This window comes from Mus musculus, chromosome 15 (assembly GCF_000001635.26).
Source record: "Mus musculus strain C57BL/6J chromosome 15, GRCm38.p6 C57BL/6J".
Classification (NCBI taxonomy): domain Eukaryota; kingdom Metazoa; phylum Chordata; class Mammalia; order Rodentia; family Muridae; genus Mus; species Mus musculus.
The window spans coordinates 96,912,451-96,932,205 of record NC_000081.6 but is presented as its reverse complement, the minus strand read 5'-3'; the positions used below and the strand labels follow the sequence as shown (position 1 = coordinate 96,932,205).

The following is a 19,755-nucleotide window of genomic DNA, read 5'->3' as shown; positions in this document are numbered from 1 at the left end:
CTGTTTGCCTCTCTCTACAATGGGACACCACACAGAGCTGACTGGCCATGGCTTCACAGGCCTGTCTACAAAGGCTGTGTAGAGGGTAAGTCATATTAGAAATGGCATTTTATGACACTTGGGTCCAAAAAAGGGTTCCTTTCTACCAAAACAGAACATGTCCTTGAGGATCTTCCTTCCTTTATGGATTGCCACATACGCTCCTGAGAGAGACGGAGTCAGATGTGGCCCCTCTCCTAACACAGGGTTTACTTAAGGAAAGGCAGTGTGAACACCTAGTTCCATCCTGCCTAGAACCCCTTCCGAGTGCAAGAACAATATTATGTGTTGGCTCACTGTGCACTGAGTTTCCCTGGAGGAGAAGGTACCCCGGTTCCCATGACAGTGTCTGCTTTCCCTCACAAGAACTGACCGAGGGGAAAACAAATCTGTCTGTCCAGAGCCAATACCCACCCTAAGGATATTATTATCTTAATAACCTACCCCATAAAACAACAGCACTGGATCAAAATTAAGTGTGTTTGATAGGTGGGAACCTTCACAATTCGGTTTAGCTTTTCACATGTCCAAATTTGACCCAATGTTCTAAGATGAGAATGTCTGATACTCGCTCAAACAAAAACAGATACCATTACTGATTTGGGGAAGGTTGACTTGGGAATTTGCTCACAGAATCACAAAGAACTTGAAAGATTATCTAGACTGTGGGGAAACTGAGGCCTAGACAGGTCATAGTAAGTGCCAAAGGTCATAAGCAGGCTACACCGAAATCCATTCTACCTTCTTGGGTCCCAAGCAGGTACAGTGCTGGATTTATATGAACCTTCTCCTTGTGAGCTATGGCAAGTGGTCCTACAGTTAGTAATTTGCCAAAAAAAAAGGAAGAAAGGAAAAAAGGAAGGGAGAGAGAGAGAGAGAGAGAGAGAGAGAGAGAGAGAGAGAGAGAGAGAGAGAGAGAGAGAGGAAGGAAGGAAGGAAGGAAGGAAGGAAGGAAGGAAGGAAGGAGAGAGGAAAGGAGAGGGGAGGGGAGGGGAGGGGAGGGGAGGGGAGGGGAGGGGAAGGGAAGGGAAGGGAAGGGAAGGGAAGAGAAGAGAAGAGAAGAGAAGAGAAGAGAAGAGAAGAAAAGAAAAGAAAAGAAAAGAAAAGAAAAGAAAAGAAAAGAGAAGAAAAGCAAGCAAGCATCCAGGAACTAGCTCCTTGTAAAGAAATATCTTGTGAAAATCAATATTTTAGAAATCAGATCACCTGATTTTCTGTCATCTTAAATTCCTTCAATTAACAGATGGGACCCACTAAACACTGCAGTGCTCCAAGGGGTGGCAGAGAAAGCAGCCAATCAGGGGCGCCCATTCAAGGGAGGAACTGGGGAAAGAGTGGGGCAGAGGTGAGTCAGGCAGAGCCAGAGACCCACCCTGAGCTCAGGTCCACTGTCTGGACTGTTAGGCGCAAACTCCTCAAACACAGCGGCGCCTGAGAACATCAGTGTTTTGAATGTCTTCAAATTACTAGAAACTTCTGAGTAAGATCCCTTTCCTGCCCTAACCCTCAGATATTACATAACACACGGTTAAGCAACCATTCTGTGACATTTCAATGGCCTTTTTATATTTTACCAGGTCTTATTTTGATTTGTTTTCAAGGTGGCTTATGAAAACGTCTAAACTAAAGGCATATGACTGTTAAACATTAAAAATCATATTTAGTTGAAGACACCCCTCCAAACCAACTCTTTCTGGCCTTTCCCCCAGCTGAAATCTGCAAGCGTATGCATGAGCACACACTATAGACCAGGAGCCTATCAACAGCAGAATAAAACAAACTAGCAAAACTTAGGGAAGACAGTCACATCCATCCAAGGTAGACAGTGATACCCCCAATGCTGAGAGTTTGAGGGTTCACTGGACACCCCCATGCCTCCAGTTGATATTCTCTCAGGCTAGACCTGCTTTAAACATATCCTGGCCTGGCTATTTCACCCAGTGCCGTTCTGTTTCCTTCCCTCTCCACCTTGTACATCTGACTCCTCTCCAGGGCTCTGTAACACCAAACCTAAGACAGAAGAAGATAACAAGCCTTGGGTGTAACTGTGTATCCTGTTAGGAGTGAGTACGGTCTTGAAGAATAACAAGATGAGAGAGCAAGAGAGGAAGGGGTGATGAGGTTCTCAATGGGGAAGGAGACTAGGGAATGTCACTGCAGTGAGGCCATGCCTGCAGGAAGTGACGAGCACTGTGAGGGTCTGGGAGGGTGACCAAGGCCAGCAGAGACACGAAAGAGTAAGAAGGCCATTGGTGGTGCTGGAAAGAGCAGCTGAGGAGGTCAGGGAGATGTGGTCATGAGTTACCAGCTCGATGTAGGATTTTATAAGGAAGATTATTTCAACAGGTTTTGTGTGTGTGTGTGTGTGTGTGTGTGTGTGTGTGTGTGTGTGTTACAAAGCCACTGGTGTTCCAGAAAACCAAGAGCAGGATCAGAATCTGGAAAGTCACCTTGTCAAGAAAGACTCTCAGGGCTGGCTGCAAGTGTTGGTGAATAGGGGGCTTGCCAGGCCAAGTGTGAGAGTTTAGATCTCAGTACCTACATAGATATTGTGATGTGGTGGTATTCATACCTGCAATATCAGGACTGGACACAGAGAGATAGGAGTGTCCGTGGGGATGGGTGAACGGCTAGGCTAGCTGAGCTGGTGATCTCCAGGTTCCATGGGGGGAGCCTGAGACCTCCAGATGCTGTGGGAGGCTCTGTCTTTAAAAAATGAGAGAGGGACTCCACATGCACACACTTAAACACGGTGCATATACGCACAACTTTAAACAGGCTGAGTCTCTTATATAGAGATAATGGATGTGGATGTCATAGTTACATTTATATAGTCAGATGCGTGCAGAAGTCATAGTTGCTTAACCAAGGTTCCATCTACATGTGCCATAGTAGAGATGAACAAGGTAGACAGGCAGGAGAGCTCACTAGTCCCTGCCTGTATTTTTCATGGGAAGGTTCCTCTCTTCTTTCACACTTACCTTCCTGTCTATATGCACCCTAATCTGGCAGATACGGACAAAAACTTCAGTTTTGTTTCTGAGGAAGCTCAGGTAGGTTGAGGCAGCTCAGCGTGGAAGATCCATGGAATTCTTACAGTAGAATCTTCCAGGTCTGAATGAGCATGGACCTCTAACTCACCATGGGAGGCCTGAGAGGGAGGGAGGAGGGAGGGAGAAAGAGAGGCAGGGACTGAGGCAGAGCAGTGTGTGTGTGTGTGTGTGTGTGTGTGTGTGTGTGTGTGTGTGTGAGACCAGCCCTTATCTCGATATTGTGAGGTACGGGGCAGGTGGAGAGTGATACCACACATCTTATCGCAAAAGCCCACACAGAGGAGGGAGCAGCTGCCTCCCCTGGCCTGGGTTCCTGGAGTTCGGCATTCTTGAATTAACTGGGTAGAAGGGAAAAGATAACATATAGTTTTCCAGCTAGTTATGCAAGGTGACACTTATTAACTAGGCTCTGGGTGAGGAGGCTCTCAGTCCCAAGCAGGTTTGGGAGGAGAACTTGGTTTTCCTAATTCCCCTATCAGGTGGACAGTCCGCAGAGCACCACACACCTCTATTTAGACTTTTATATAAGATTGAACCAGGTGACTGGGGGACCAGGAATTCTGGTATGCCTTCCCAATGCTGGAGTGGGGATGGAACTGTCAAATCCCAGCTAGCACAGAGGGGCTCTTGAGAGGTCCCCACACAAGATCCAGAGTGCCATTTCGTGAGCAGTGACAGAGGTATATCCTGAGTTTTCAGACAAAGGGGAATTGGAGTGCACTAACCTAAGGCACTCTCCTGGCCTCCCAGAATCCTCTGCTTTCTCATTAGAAGGTACTGGATCCTCCCCAGAGAGCAAGATGGGATCCGGATCTACTCAATAGCGTCTCACCCCATTGTTGTCGTTCCTCTTCAGTACATTGAATTCATTTGTGTCAATATTTTACTTTGGAGAGTAGAGAAACTACCAGAACCTACAAGCCAGCCAGCCAAAACAATAGCATAGCCGTGAACAGAATTTGAGTCTTCTTGGACAGCCTATGTTCAAGGAAAATATTCTCTGTGCTTCAGTTGTCTAAATTGGCTCCTCTTACTTCATCCAAAAATATTAAGTCTTGACTGTGGTTCTGTTGTACCAATGGGATTGGTTTTATTATTAAATGAAAAATGGGGATAAATACAGGCTCTATGATGAGAAGTTGGGGGCCCAGTGTCGTGGCCTGCTGCGGTCTTGTCTTTAGATATGGCTGAGATCTGCCCTAAAGGCCCAACCAAGACTGTATTATCAGTTGCCTCTTTCTTAGACACTTTAGAGGGCTTATCATGTCCAAAAAATTGTTGGTGCTAACGATGCCATGGGGGCCAGATGAGATGCCAACTGTCAGCTATGGCCCTGCATGTACATTAGTAGCTCTCATATAGCCTAAGGCGGTACTTGGTGGCACAGTCCTGAACAGTGGTGAGGAGTTTCTGTCAATCATTTCTCTCCTCTCTGTTATGATTTCCTTTGCATAGATGAAATCAGTAGCTAAGACTTGGAGATTTCACTGATGGCCCCGGATCTCTCATGAGAAACCCAGAGAGGCTCAGGAAGGATCCAGTGCAGAGTTAATGACACAGTAAAACCTATAGTCTATGGGAGAGTTGGCGGGGTAAGCCCATGTGTTGATAACTCTCCTTTAGAAGAGAGATCCATCAAGGGAAATCTCTGGAGCTAAACTATCCAAACAAAAAGATAAAAATCTCGAAGAGATGGCTAAATCGATGTAATCTCCTATGACAGGTTTCAACCCATCTGTTTTATCATCCGCGGCCAAGTTAAGTCAGGCGCCGTGGGAATGATGCTATCTCTACCCCTGGCTCTGACTAGAGACACAGGAATCCCTGCAAAAGCACCAGGGTTCAGGTCAGTTGTCAAGCAGAGGTCGTCCCTGCAATGAGGGGACTTGATGTGAGTGGGAGGTTGATTCTTACCTACCTTCCCCCACATCATAGACGTTAAAACGTGAGTGTGGGCGACCCATGGGGTTCCATTACGCTTGCCTGTTAAATTTGGGTACCAGAAGAGGGTTCTGATTTGTTTGTTTTTGTTTTGAATAGGTAACCTAAGCTATTTTCTTCAGTGCAAGCCCTAGAAGCCAGATTGTAGTTTAGGGCAAAGAGAACTGATATAAAGCCAGGTACTGATTAATTAAAGAATAGCTCTTCTGTAGGAAATGGTTTTCCATTTCTGCTTCACCACCCTTTGTTACTGACCACCTCCTGGTCACTGACCAAGGCTCTTTCTGCAGCTATGATGTCATCAGAATCACTCAGCTGTCAACAAGAGTCTTTGGTCCAGCAACGAGATTAGTCATGTTGAGAGAGCATTTATGCTAATTAACCATGGGTGGAAATCAAAGTTACACATGAAAAAAAAATTACATGAAGAATTACATCTTTTCTTCAAGAATCTTTATGTAAAATTGCCTGCCCCTTGACATAAACTTAATTTAAAAAATAAAACACAAAACAAAACAAAAAAATCTACCAGTGACTTTCAATTGGTGGTTCAGGATAGTAGTTCAGGAGTGACCACTTCGGTCTAAGGTCAAGAAAAGAAGTGGCAAGGCTGAATTTCTGTGTCCATAAAAGTCAGTGCGTGATGCCAACTGCCTCTTTCCAAACTAGGGAGATGGATGGGTGTGCACAGAGGTCCACACAGAGCGAAGCAGACACCGGCAAACAGAGACACATTCATAGACACACCCAGAAGGAAAAGAGCTTGCTCTGGGAATTGTAAACAACTGGTGGATTTCTGAATGTTCAATGTGGACTAGTCTGAGAGTTAAAAAGTCCAGAGCAATGGTCAGTGAGGGAACCCCTCTGTGGATCTCAATTGCTGGGGTTCTGCCATGTCCTGAGAGTAAATATTGAGAGAGAAGTCTCCTCGTGCTCAAGGGTAGGGGGATAGGAGACATCTAACCTATTTGTACCCAACTCTGGCTGGTTCTAGCCTTCCATTTGAGAGAAGAAAAAAAAAAAAAACTCAACTTGAGTTTCTTCAAAGCATCCCGTCTCACCGTAAAGAGTGGGGATGGAAGGCTTAACAGCAGCTTTGAAGTTAACAGTCCAGGGCTGACTCACTAAAGACAGACCTAAATGAAGGTAGGAAAACTTTTCTCTCACATCCTACTACACTTAATGAAGACCTACCTGTAGTGGCTCCCCTGACCCAGACATCACAATTGGTAGTCAAGAATAATTGCATGCTATACTAAAAGGTGGAACTCCATCTGAAGAGTCGGGACAAGCACCGAAAGCAAGCTGGGGCACCCACAGGATCACTGGGCTCACCAGACTGAGAAGTAAGATAAATCCAACGGAATCGTTAGGGGTTCTCATGGCTACAAGAGCGGATGGGCCGTGTGCATGCAAACAGAGAAAGACTGGAAGAAAAGAACTTGGTAAATGCTATAGATGGAAAGCTACCACAGGAGTGAGAACTGCTTTTATGTGTGAAGCTTGTTTTTTAGATGCCATATAGGTAGAGTTTCATCGTATATAGTGATAGATTTTATAAGGAGATTTTTCATTCAAATATGTTATGCATTTAGTGAGGAACATTCCCATACTTTATATAGCCTCACTTCTGCTTTGTGTCATTATATAAATACACATATAACTATGAATATATAATTTATTTAAACACACATACACACAAATACATGCATACACACATGTGTGTATGTATGTATATATAAATTCCAGAACCCACATATGAAAGAAGTTGTGATATTTGTCTTTCTGAGTTGAGCTTATTCTGCTTAACATTATGAGTTCCATCCATCTCCCTGAAAATTCATTCATCATTATGGAAAAATAAAACTCCATTATACACGCACACATATCACATCACATCTCTCTGTTCATTCACGTGTGGATGGACATCCAGACTGGTTCCACAACTTTACTTCTATGACATCTGATGGAGGATGGCTATCTAAAATATAAAGAACTCAAAAATCTCAGTGCCCCCCCCCCAAATCAGGCAATCCAATCAATAAATTGGCTAGTGACATTGACAGGAACTTCTTTACAAATAAAGACAAACAGCCAAAAAAAAAAAAAAAAGTGGGGGGGGGAAGATATTCAACATCCTTACCCATCAGAGAAATTTAAATTATATCTATATTGAGATTCTAGCTCACTCTAATCAGAATTGCTTTTATGAAGTTGGACTCATTAGTCACTAAGTACAACTGAGAAGAGACTCTGAACTTAAGGATCTCTCAACAGAAACTCACAAAACTGAAAAGCAAATGAAAAGGAGACTGAAGAAAAAAACAGAATAAACTATTCACTCACAGGGTGTTTTTACCAAAACCAACAGAAGAAAGCAGAGAAAGAAGAAAAGAAAAATATTTGAAATAATAATAACGAGGCTGTCCCCCAAATTAACATCAGACCCAAAGCATGGATTCAGGAAGCTCAGAGACCACAGAGAAGGATAAATGAAAAGAAGGAAAGAAGAGAAGAAGAGAGCTATACTACCTGATAAATGTCCTGTAGTCAAGCTACAGACTATCACAGATGAGGGGAAGTGTCTGGAAGAAGCAAGAGAAAACCCTGTCTTACTTACCAAAGAGCAAAGGTAAGGGCCTGAGGCCAGGCAAGGTGGCTGAGTGGGTAAAGGAGCTTGCTGTTAAGCCTGAAGACCTGAGTTCAATTTTCTGGATACACATAGTGGAACTGGCAATGGAAAGTTGTCCTCTGACTTCCTCAAACACGCTCTGTCACACATACATTTCCCAAACACAAAATAGGTAAGATGTGATTTTAAAATTGTTACTTATGATAGCTGTAATGGCTATTCTTGGTTGTCAACTTGACTATATCTGGAATGAACTACAATCCAGAAATGGAGGGCACGTTTGTGACCTGGATCTTGAGGCAGAAAGATAACATGCCTTTGAGCCAGATCTTGAGGTGGGATGGCACACACTCTTAATCTGGATCAACATACATCTTTAATCTGCATCTTGAAGCACACCTTTAATCTGGGCCATATCTTCTGCTGGAGACCTATATAAGGACAATGGAAGAAGGAAGGGTTTATTCTTTACCTGCTTGCACTAACTTAGCCACCACATCTATTAAATCCTGCTTTGTCAGAACTCCAGCTTATACAGAGGACCAGCTGGGACATCCAACCTTGTGGAACTGAGCAACTACTAGATTCTTGGACTTGTCGTTCACAAGTGGCCCTGTGGGCTAGTTAGACTGTAGCCTATAAGTCATTCCAAAAATAATTCTGTGGAATATATATGTATATGTATATATATTCATTCCATAAGTCTGTTGTTCTAGAAATCCCTGACTAGTACAATACCGTAGAAACCTTGAAGAATTTGGAAAGAGAAACACGGATCTCATGAACCTAGACTTTTTCAATTGCATAGTTTTTCTTCAAAAATAAAAGAAGAAATCAATGTTGGAAAGGTGTGACCAACTAATTTAAAAAAATATTCAGGGCTGGTGAGATGGCTCAGTGGGGGGCTGGTGAGATGGCTCAGTGGGTAAGAGCACCCGACTGCTCTTCCGAAGGTCAGGAGTTCAAATCCCAGCAACCACATGGTGGCTCACAACCATCTGATCACGAGATCTGACTCCCTCTTCTGGAGTGTCTGAAGACAACTACATAGTGTACTTACATATAATAAATAAATCTTTAAAAAAAAATATTCAAGGAAGCTTCTTTTTCCGGTTTCTGAGGCAGCCGCAGCCATGAGCGGCAAAGTCTCACTCGACACCCTGTATGAGGTGGTGCAGGAAGTCCTGCACGGGAACCAGCGCAAGGGCCACAAGTTTCTGGAGAGGGCAGAGCTGCAGATCAGCCTGAAGAACTACAGCCCTCAGAAAGACAAACACTTCTTGGGCACTGTCAGGCTAAGGTCCATCCCTTGCCCCAAGTTCTCCTCATGCGTTCTGGGGGACCAGCAGCACTGTGATGAAGCCAGGGCCGTGGATATCCCCACATGGACATAGAGGAGTGTAAGAAGCTTAATAAGAACAAGAAGTTGGTCAAAAAGCTGGCCAAGAAGTACGATGCCTTTTTGGCCTCTGAGTCTCTGATTAGCAGATCCCACGTATCCTGGGCCCAGGCTTAAACAAGGCTGGCAAGTTCCCCTCCATGGGGACACACAATGAAAACATGGCAGCCAAAGTGGATGAGGTGAAATCTACAATCAAGTTCCAGATGAAGAAGGTGCCGTGTCTGGCTGTTGCTGTTGGCCATGTGAAGATGACCGATGATGCGTTGGACTACAACATCCATCTGGCTGTCAATTTCTTGGTGTCCTTGCTCAAGAAAAACTGACAAAACGTCCGGTCTTTGTACATCAAGAGCACCATGGGCAAGCCCCAGCGTCTGTATTAGGATACTCCAATAAACCTCAGTGCCTCCACTCAAAAAAAAAAAAAATCAAAGAAGTGGAAAATGATACATTAGAAACTCAGATCTATTTGAAAAGGAAAAAGCCAGAAAATGAAGAAGAGAAAGGATTTATTTTTGTTGGTCCAACACATAATCATTTGTTCAAACTCATCACCATATTGAATTGTTTTTGCCTATGTGTTTGCATGTGTAAACAGTAACAAACATGGCAGACAGGATGAGCACCAATAGTATCAGCTACATTGTATCAGTTAAAGCATAGAAGTATCAATAGTATCAGCTACATTGTATCAGTTAAAGCACAGCAGTATCAATGGTATCAGCTACATTGTATCAGTTAAAGCACAGAAGTATCAATGGTATCAGCTACATTGTATCATCAGCTAAAGCACAGATTGCTAATGGATAAAAGAAAACAATGCAAGTTCCAAGAGGAAGTGCTCTGGATAGAATGTGTGTAGGTTAAAGGTCCGTGGTGAAAGCTGGGTCTCGGTCAAGTCAAGCAACAGAGTCCCATGCTTAGATTAACTTCATACACAGGAACCTTCACAGCAAGAACAATGTCTGGCATAAAAGGGAAATCACATAAGAATAGAGTGGTTCAACAGGCAGTAGTGGCGCATGCCTTTAATCCCGGCACTTGGGAGGCAGAGGCAGGTGGATTTCTGAGTTCAAGGCCAGCCTGGTCTACAGAGTGAGTTCCAGTACAGCCAGGGCTATACAGAGAAACCCTGTCTCAAAAAACAACAACAATAACAACAAACAAGCAAACAAGCAAACAAGCAAGCAAACAAACAAACAAAAATAGAGTGGTTCTCTAAAATGACATGGCAGAGAAACAAAACATAGAAGTAAAAACTGGTAGAACTTCCAGGAAACAAATTCCTTGAGTCAGAATAGACCCCACACACCTACACACACCTGAGAAGAAATTCACCAGGGTCAGAGTTGAACTCAACTGCACTCTTAATCAACTATGTGTTTGCTATATACTAATTGGCTTGATCCAATATCAACAAAATGCAGATTTTCAAGCTCAAATGAAACATTCAATATAAGCTAAATATTGTAAGACAAAATAGGCCTCAATGTTAGAAATAACAGAAATCTCATGCAACATATTATTTCAAAAATAAAACCAAAATTAGATTAGACACATAACAGAAAGCAGTTAGGATAGCAAAGATAATAGTTGGAGATTGAACAATGTACTTTTAAATTACATGTGGGTCAAAAAAGATGTGAAAATTGTGAAATATCTTGAACTAAAAGAAAATTGAAACACAACTTATCAAAAAGTGTGGAGCTCAGTAAAAGTAATATTTAGAAAGATTTATAGCATTAAAGCATATGTTAGAAAAGAAAAATATCTATTAAGTTCTCATTGTAGGAAACTAAAAAAAGAAAATAATAACTCCAAAGCAAAAAGAAGAAAACCAATAATGAAAATTACATTAAAAATCAATCAAATTAAGCATAGGATGTTGCTTTTTAAAAATATCAATGAAATAAAAAGCTAACTTCTTTGAAAAAGATTTTTGGAAAAAAATAAACATGTTTTTTTGCAAAACTAACTAGGAAAAAAGGGGGGAGAAAACACCAATTACTATCAGAAATAAAACAGAGACATCACTACAGATGCCAACGATGCTCAGATAAACAATGAATACTATGAACGACTTGACCTACAAACAACCTGGATTAAATGGTCTCTTTCCTTCAAGTCAAAAGCTTCCAGAACGCATATGATGTAATATGAACAACTGGAAGAACTTATCTCTGTTAGGAAGTTAAATCTGTTCAGTATTATTTCATAATACACCTGGCACCGATGGGTTTACTGGTGGATGCCACCAATCATTTAAAGAAGAGACTGTATTCTCAGTGATCTCACTGGAAATCAGCCGCAGACAGGCTCTTATTTTCTTTCTGATATCAGAATTTTGTGTGTTTTTTTTTCTTTCTAATTTTCCCCTCCTGGAAAAAGGCTATTAATTTTAACATTTTTTGAAGAAATAGCTTTGGGGTTTATTGCTTTTGCTTCTCATTTTCCTCTGTACATATTACATGGGTTTGTGTGATCATTTTTATCACTCACTTTTTTTCTGATTACTTTAGGGCTAATTTCCCTTTCCTTTTCTGGTTTCTTAAGGTGGAATTTTTATTCTTCGTTAATATATGCTTTCTACCTCTTCCTGTGGTACCACCACTACCTTAGAGTCTGAACCACATGTAAATTGTTTATAAAAAACAATTACAGATCAGTATCTCCCATGAACACTGAAATAAAGATCCACAAGAAAATATTGGTTAACAAGTTCAGTATTCTACACAATCAACTATATGCCACCACCAAGCAGGCTTTATCCTAGGTACAAAAGTATAGTTCAGTAATCAGTGACCACATCAAAAAGATGATGGAAAAAAAGATCACTTATCATATTGAAAAATACAGAAAGAGACACTTTTCAAATGTCAAACACACGTTTTTTAAAACCTCTCTGTAAACAAAGAATAGAACTAAGCAACCCAATAAAGATATTTTTCAGTTGATCACACTTAAGGCTAGGAAACTGGATGCTTCCTAAGGAGCCTAGGAACGAAGCAAGGATTCCCTCTTTTTCCACCTCACCACCTATTTTCAATTCTGCAAGAGAAGTCCCATCGGTGTGATAAGAAAAAGAAGTAAAGGGAAATTGATGAAGAAGAAGGAAATAAAGCCAGCTTTGTTCAGAAATGACCCAATCGTCTATGAAGAAGGTCTGTGTAGCAGAATCAACAACAAACTCCTAGAACTCATTAAGGGATTATTCTAGTTGAGTTTCAGGACGGAAGCTCGATGTACCTGCAATAAGCAGGTAGTGTTTGAAGTTAAAACCACAATGCTATTTGTGTTAGCACTGAACTCCCCGCGCCCCAAGTATTCAGGCCAATATCTAAGCCTATCTGTATGAGAGCAACCACTGGAAGAATAAAGAACAAAATAAAGGGAAAGGAGACCATGCTCCTGGGTGGCTGTGCTTAACATTGTAAAGGTGTCAACCCTTCCCACTTTGATCCATGAATTCTATACAGCCTCAGTCAAACTCTCAGAAGCTGTTCTGCGAGTATAGACAAACCAATTTTAAAGTTTAGGGAGAGATCATAAAGAGCCAATACCACATTGAAGGAGACAAAGAGTCAGGAAACTAATACTGTGTTGCTTCAAGGTTAATTATAAAAGCTACAAATCCAATGCAACATTGTATCCACAGAACAGGCAAGTTGATGAAAGAGATACAATACAGTCAACTGGTCTGTATTGGAGGAGTAAAGGTGGTCTAAATACTGGTAGACCACAACCCAAGCCAAAACTATAAAGGTAGACACAGAACATGACTTCAGAACACGGGCTCACAGTAGATCTTAGATCTGAATGTGAGACATAAAGCTGTGAGACTTTAGAAAGAGAAGAATCTACATGGCCCTCTGTTTGGATGTGAGTTTTTAATGTAACATTGGTTATATATACCCCAACACTAAAAGCACATACGTGAAAAAGATCAGCTGGACGTCATTAAAATTAAATGTTTCTGGTCGGCAAAAGACACTGCCAAAGGAAATGGAAAGATAATCCACAGTGTAGATGAAAACGTATGAATAAGCTAAATAAATTAAATAAACTACCCAACCAACTAGCAAAAACCATCAAACTTCAAAACACACCTCATCAAAGAGACACGGTTGACAAATATTTACATGAAAGGTGTCATTATTGACATCTAGCCTTAGTCTCTGGTGATCTGATAGGATGCATGAGATTATTTCAATCTTCTTGTATCTGTTGAGGCTTGTTTTGTTATGGTCAATTTTGGAGAAAATACCATAGTACCACAAGATGCTGAGAAGAAGAAGGTGTATTCTTTAGTTTGTTTTATGGTGAAATGTTTACACACACACACACACACACACACACACACACACATTCCATTTGGTTCATAACCTTTAATAGTTTCACTGTGTCTCTGTTAAGTTTCTGTTTCAATGACCTGTTGACCTGTCTATTGGTGAGAGTGGGGTGTTGAAGTCTCCCACCTTTATTTTGTGGGGTTCAATGTATGTTTTGAGCTTTAATGTCATGAATGTGGGTGCCCTTGCATTTTAATGTCAAGGAATGGCAAATTAAAGTAACATTAAGATCCTATTATGTGCTGGTCAGAATGACAGAATCTGGAACACTGATGCCACTCAACATTGGTGAGGATGTGACACACAGCAGGCGCTCTGGTCACTTCTGGCAAGAAGGCGAAACGAAGACTTCATTTTTTAAATGGTAAACAATCCTTTTCTCAATGGAAAACTTGGGTCCACACAAAACCTTGGGATGCAGTGTTTGTAGCACCATACTTAACAATTACCCCAACTTGGAAACGGCAAGAGTGTTTTGAGTAACAGATGGGTTAGAGAAACCATGCTGTGTCTACACATTACAACATTATGAAACATCGAAAGTAAGGCCATCGGAATGGGAAAAGATCATAGATGGGCATCAGTAAGTGAAGGAAGCCCATTGAAATGGCTTTGGGAAACTGCTGTGTGATGTAGTCTATATGAGAAGACATCGGTACTTTAGATGGTACTGTGCTGGTCAGGCTACAGGTCCATCAAGATACTGGTGCCTAAAGCCACAGAAGGCCCAGCACTAGGAACATTACCCATAAGCCATATGTACTGTGTGATGATTACACTGTCACAAATGAGTGGCTTCAAACAGAATGCTAACATGTGGAGTGAGGAGACTTCATGGGCAAGGATGTGGGGGTTTGGCAACGCTGGGTACTTTCCATTCAGTTTCACTGGGAACCCCAAACTGCTCTTTAAAGGGTCTATTCCTTAAGAAAAGAATTATCAGTTTAGAATGCCACAAAATAATTTCAAAGTCATGTAATTGAGGAAAATACATAATAAAAATATATAAAATAAAAAAATAATTTCAGTCATTATCAGTATCAGAAAAAATAATAGAAGTGTAAAAGAAAAAACACTAATTTAAGATAACTGTAAAAGTTAAAACTTTGCACATTTTGACTGCTCCAGGGTTGAAAGAGCTAACAGAGGAGGGTGGCAGAGTAGTGTGTAAAGGCATCATGTTCCCTGGTCACTCTGTCTATGGAAGATACTGCTGTGATCAAAACTAAATAAGTTACATAAAAGTTTTATATTTACTTGTTCTGAATAGTTAACAGGGACATAGAAAAAACGGTGTCAATGCACACTTTATCAGATGCAGTTGAGAAATACTGCTGACCTGAGATGGTTAAGACATGACCTGTGACATCTCTCCTTCCAGATGAGCTCTGTGGTCGTTTGAGGAGAAATAACATGCTACACCCCCTCAGTTCCAGGGCCAGTGTGGGCACTGAGCTGGACGCAGCATCCAACATTCCAGTACTGCTCTGTAAGCAGTAGTGTGAGCTTCCAATTCCAGGGGGAACTGGCTGAAGGGCAGAAATACCCATGCAGTGTCTTCCCGGACAACACCAACAAGAGTAGATGGATGGGCACATGTTCTATGAAACACTCTCTTGTGAGCTGCTTCCCTTATCTAGAGAATGAGCAGAAATGACCCCAGTCCCACTACCAAGGGAACTGGACTTCCTGAGTTACTTCTAAAGTGACCTCAAATACACACACACACACACACACACACACACACACACACACTCAGGTAGCAAAGATGGGGATTGGGTACGGTGTGCTACCCACTCAGGATCCTCACTCCTAGAGAACACCAGCCACTTCTCAACTGCAGCCTCGTGACCCTGGCTCACATTCCTCTGTTACTCCTGGCCTTCCTCTAAGCATCTGGTGCCCTAGCCATCCTCCACGTGAAGGTCTCCTGGCCCGTATGCTCCCTTACCACCTCAGCTCATTCTCAATTTGTGAGCTGGTAGAAACTCAGTAGGCCCAGCTCTGTTGTAGCCTCCTGGGTTAACGGGGGTCATGGCTGGCTTCTCTAGGCTACCAACTGGCATGCCAGCTCCTCACCAAATGCCAGCTTTGAACCGTATGTGGATAAGTAAGGCAGAAGGGATGAAGGAAATTGATCCATCTCAGAGCTTGGCCACCACGCTCCCACAGGTGAGTTCCGAGGCTTGCTTCTTCTATCCAAAGTGTCTGCCAGAGTCAGTGGCTACTCCCTGTTGGAAAGAAGTGTCTAAGAACAAGCCTCCATAACTGTCCTGTGGTGACTGCTCAGAGAGAGAATGTCACCACCAGAAGGTCCTTCCCCAGCCACACCTGTCAGAACTCTCTCCTCCTCTCACTCCACTAAGATTCCTCCAAACCTGGCCACCCATGGAAAGCCCCCTCTGCTCAGATTCTACAGCATTTTGTTCTCCTTGTGCTATTTTAAGTATTCGGTTTGCACTATAAACGAGTGATTGTTTCATCTCTATTAAACAGTAAGAAGGTAGAAGTGGCTTTTCACCTACGCCCCAGCGCTAAACTCTGACCCCACTGGAACATAATGTCTGTCACCCCAGAGGTCTGCCGACACCACCAGAAGGTTGCTAAGGCTCAGAATCATCTCTTTGTTTTTCTTAAATGTCAGAAAGCTTTCTTAAAAAAAAAAAGAGGATATTCTAATAGGTTCCAGGAAAGAAATAATTTGCTAGGGCTCTCCCTGAGCTTTTATATTAAAAAACAAAACAAACAAACAAACAAAAAAACAAACAAACAAAACAAAAAAACTAGCCAAAAGTCTAAAACTTAAAGATTTCTTTATGTAAGTCATAGAGGTAAACAGGAATATGTAATCTGATAAAAGAGCATTTAAATTATTAACAACAATTAGCGGTGGTAGAACAGACTGTCCCTTCCGAGAGTGGTTATGTAACTCGTCACTGAAATCCTACCTGCCTCACCATCAAAATGGTCTGGAGACAGACGACCTGCCAAGCTCAGGGTTGTGGATCTCCTATTTCACTGCAAGGCCTGCCCAGTCATTTCCATGAGGCGTTCATCCCAGGAAATCAACCTGCGGCCCAGAGCTGCAGACAGGTGCAGCCAGCAAGCATGCCACGAAGTAGGGGCCGGAGGAGATTAAAGTTAGAGAATGACACACGAACCCATGATCCCCAGCCTGACCACTGTTGTCGGAATCAGTGGGTTGTCAAGACACTTCATCCTGCACTCATGAAGCAGATTAACTCATGATAGTGACAGTGTAGTCTTGTGATCATCTAAACTAGTAAACTCTGGGATGGAAAATCTAAATCATCTCGCTGAAAATGTCAGAGAGAGCTCCCTGCCTTCTCCAACAGAGCTATAGACAACTTCTTGATTTCAGTGGGGTTAATAGAGAATTGGGTGACAGACTGGCAGGAGACCAGCTTCTTTGTCCTCTTCTGTCCTGCCAGGGCACATAGGTGGAATCCTGATTCAGAATGCCCAGAGATTTAGTCCAATCTCCTGTTTTCACAAATACAGGAACGGGATCCAAGCCACACATAGACCCTGGGAGCCTGCAGAGCTGGTATCTCTGAAACTGGGAGGGAATCCGGGCTGCCCAGCAGAAGATGTGGTTTGTAGCAGGAAGCCAAGAATTCTAGGTCTGACCTACCGTCTAAGGTAAGGGAGCAGGCAATATCTCCAAGTGTGGACTTCAGACCACAGCGTCATTCTGGAACATGTTAGGAAAATGCGGATCATGGATTCTCCCGCAGATCTGTGAACTGACCCAGGAGTGGAACACAACCTGCTGTAACTCCTTCAGATGTTTCTGATGTGTGCTCACATCTGAGAACTCACTCCGGAGAAAGCTCTGCTCATTGTGGATAGTGTTTTGTTCCCGTCGCTTTTGGACAGGGCATCCCTAGTGTTTTGAACACCTCATGATGAATATGCTCTCACGGCCACATTCAGAATTTGAGAACTGACTCCTCTCCTGTCCAAAGTAATTCCTCAGCCCTAGCAATCCAGAAATGGACAGTGCATGCCATGTCCACCTGTGCTACCTCCCTTGGGGGCCCCCGTGAGTGACACATCTTTGTCAACATCAGTATCACCTTGATCGCTGCCAACACTTATATAAGGACAGCAATATGCCAGGTGGTGCTGTTAGAGCTTATAATATTAATCCACTTAATCACACACACACACACACACACACACACACACACACACACACACACACATCGTATGGTCGTATTCTTCCAATATTACAGGGAACTGTAGCAAAGACAAATGAACTGGTCTACAATAATCCTATCACTCCAAAAGGTCGGTACCGAGTTTTAAACCCAAGTAGATAAAACGCATGCGAGAGAAGCTGCCCCGGGAGTGGTCAATGCCTGCCCACTGCCCTTCATCTTGTGCCCGTCTCCCTGCACTGTGCTGGACCACAGTCATTCCACGCAGCACGCTTCTCCTGAGCTTTCCTGACTGAAACTCCCTGCCATCCAGCCTTCCTCTCATTTGGAGAATTGCTTTTAGTTTTTGCCAAACCACATCTTAGTCTACAAGGATCTTCTCTGGGATCCCACGAAGAGTTTTGGGGCAAGCTTTTCTTTCTGATGGTGGGACCTCTGTTAAAGTGGATGCTACACTGAACTGGTATGGCCTGCCTTTCAATTCTGGAGCTGTAAGATTTTAAGAGTGGAATCTGCTGTTTCTTCTCCATCCACCCCACTGTGCATCACAGGAGGCAATGAATATCGGGTGAGTGAGTGAGTGAGTGGCAGAGGGTAGGTGATCCATCACTCCAGAAGAGACCAAATGCACACTGGATCCTACCAAAGGCTAAGCTATGAGCCAGCGTATAAACTCTAAGCTCAGGGTTGAACCTCATTTGTAGGGTTTTCCTGACATGATGCCATCTTAAATCTTCAAGCAAGGAACCACATGGCCAAAAAGTCTCCAGTCTAAACCAAGGATTTCCAGTGGGTTTGTGTGTGTGTGTGTGTGTGTGTGTGTGTGTGTGTGTGTGTGTGTGTGACTTTAGTTTTTGTTTGTTGGACAAAGCCAGAAATGAAGCAAAATCACCTTTCTCAGGTTAGGTGAGTACTCTAGACAGTGACCTTCCTCAGGCTAAGTGAATACTCTACCACTGAGCTACATCCCCAGCTTACGACATGTTTTTATTTTTTTGAAAGTCCTAATAGGATTTACTCCCCAAGGCTGTTGAAAGGGGTTCAGATGGAGCCTTAGCTCAGAGGTGTACTAACAGGAGGGCCCACCTCATGGGTTATGTTCTCCAAGGCCCCACAGAAGCAGTGGCTGGGGAGAGGCGATGCCTCAAAGGGTAAAGTGACCACTACCAAAGTGGGAGGACCTCAGTTTGAATTCCCTGCACTCACATAAAAGCCAAGTGTTGTGGGCGTGTCTGTAACCCTAGCTTTTCTGGGGCAGAGATAGGTGAACCCTAGGGGCTCAATAGCCAGCTGCTCTGGCTAAAATGGCACCAAGTTTGGTGAGAGACCCTGTCTCAAAAGCAATGTGGAGAAACAATTGAAGAAGTCACCCAATTGCGACCTCTAGCTTCCATATGCACCCATGTAGACACCACTGCCACCACCACCATCATCACCATCCCACCACACATACACGCATGCATGCACAGAATACTGATGTATGAAGCAAAAGATAGCAAAGCTCTCTGATCTTAATTCTCACACTGAAAAGGAGTGTACTTCGTTTGTTCTGTCTCTGCCTTAACCAAGAATATAACTCTTGTTGCTTATGTCTGGGAAGTGCCAGAAATCAAACCCAGGTCCTCGCACGCACTAAGCAAGCGCTCTACCTCTGAGTCCTGAAGGCGACTTTGCAATGATTGGCACAGTTTCTGTCTTTTCCTCCTGTCTCTGTTCACCCTCATCTGCCTCCAGCCCATTCTGTACAGAACTGAGTTTTGCCAGTTCCAGCATCAAATAAAGCCAGCTGAAGTCATTCGACTACAGTGCTTCAAGGTTGTCCTTTCACATTGTAGCTTTCTATGCCATGTATAGTATTTGCACATGAGCAGATATAAATGCACATGTATGTGTATATATAGAGAGAGACACCTATAGTCACATGGGAAATGTAAAATGGCATTTAAACTACAGAAATGGAACCAAGTGACATATTGCTTTATTGCAAGCCTTGTGTATTAAAAATAAAATCACACATTTTTCATATTTCCTCAGATCATCACAGTCACTTCAAAATTATTTGGGAGGTGAAATTCACTAGATTTTACCTTCCAATCATTGCTCAGTGTGCCAAGGGATCATAAAGGACACCCTCTCCAAGGGAATGATGCAGGAC

At 42.8% G+C, this 19,755-nt stretch overlaps 1 pseudogene; it reads left to right on the top strand.

The window, feature by feature from the left end:
• Rpl10a-ps3 (ribosomal protein L10A, pseudogene 3) lies at positions 8,766 to 9,482 on the top strand (annotated as a pseudogene).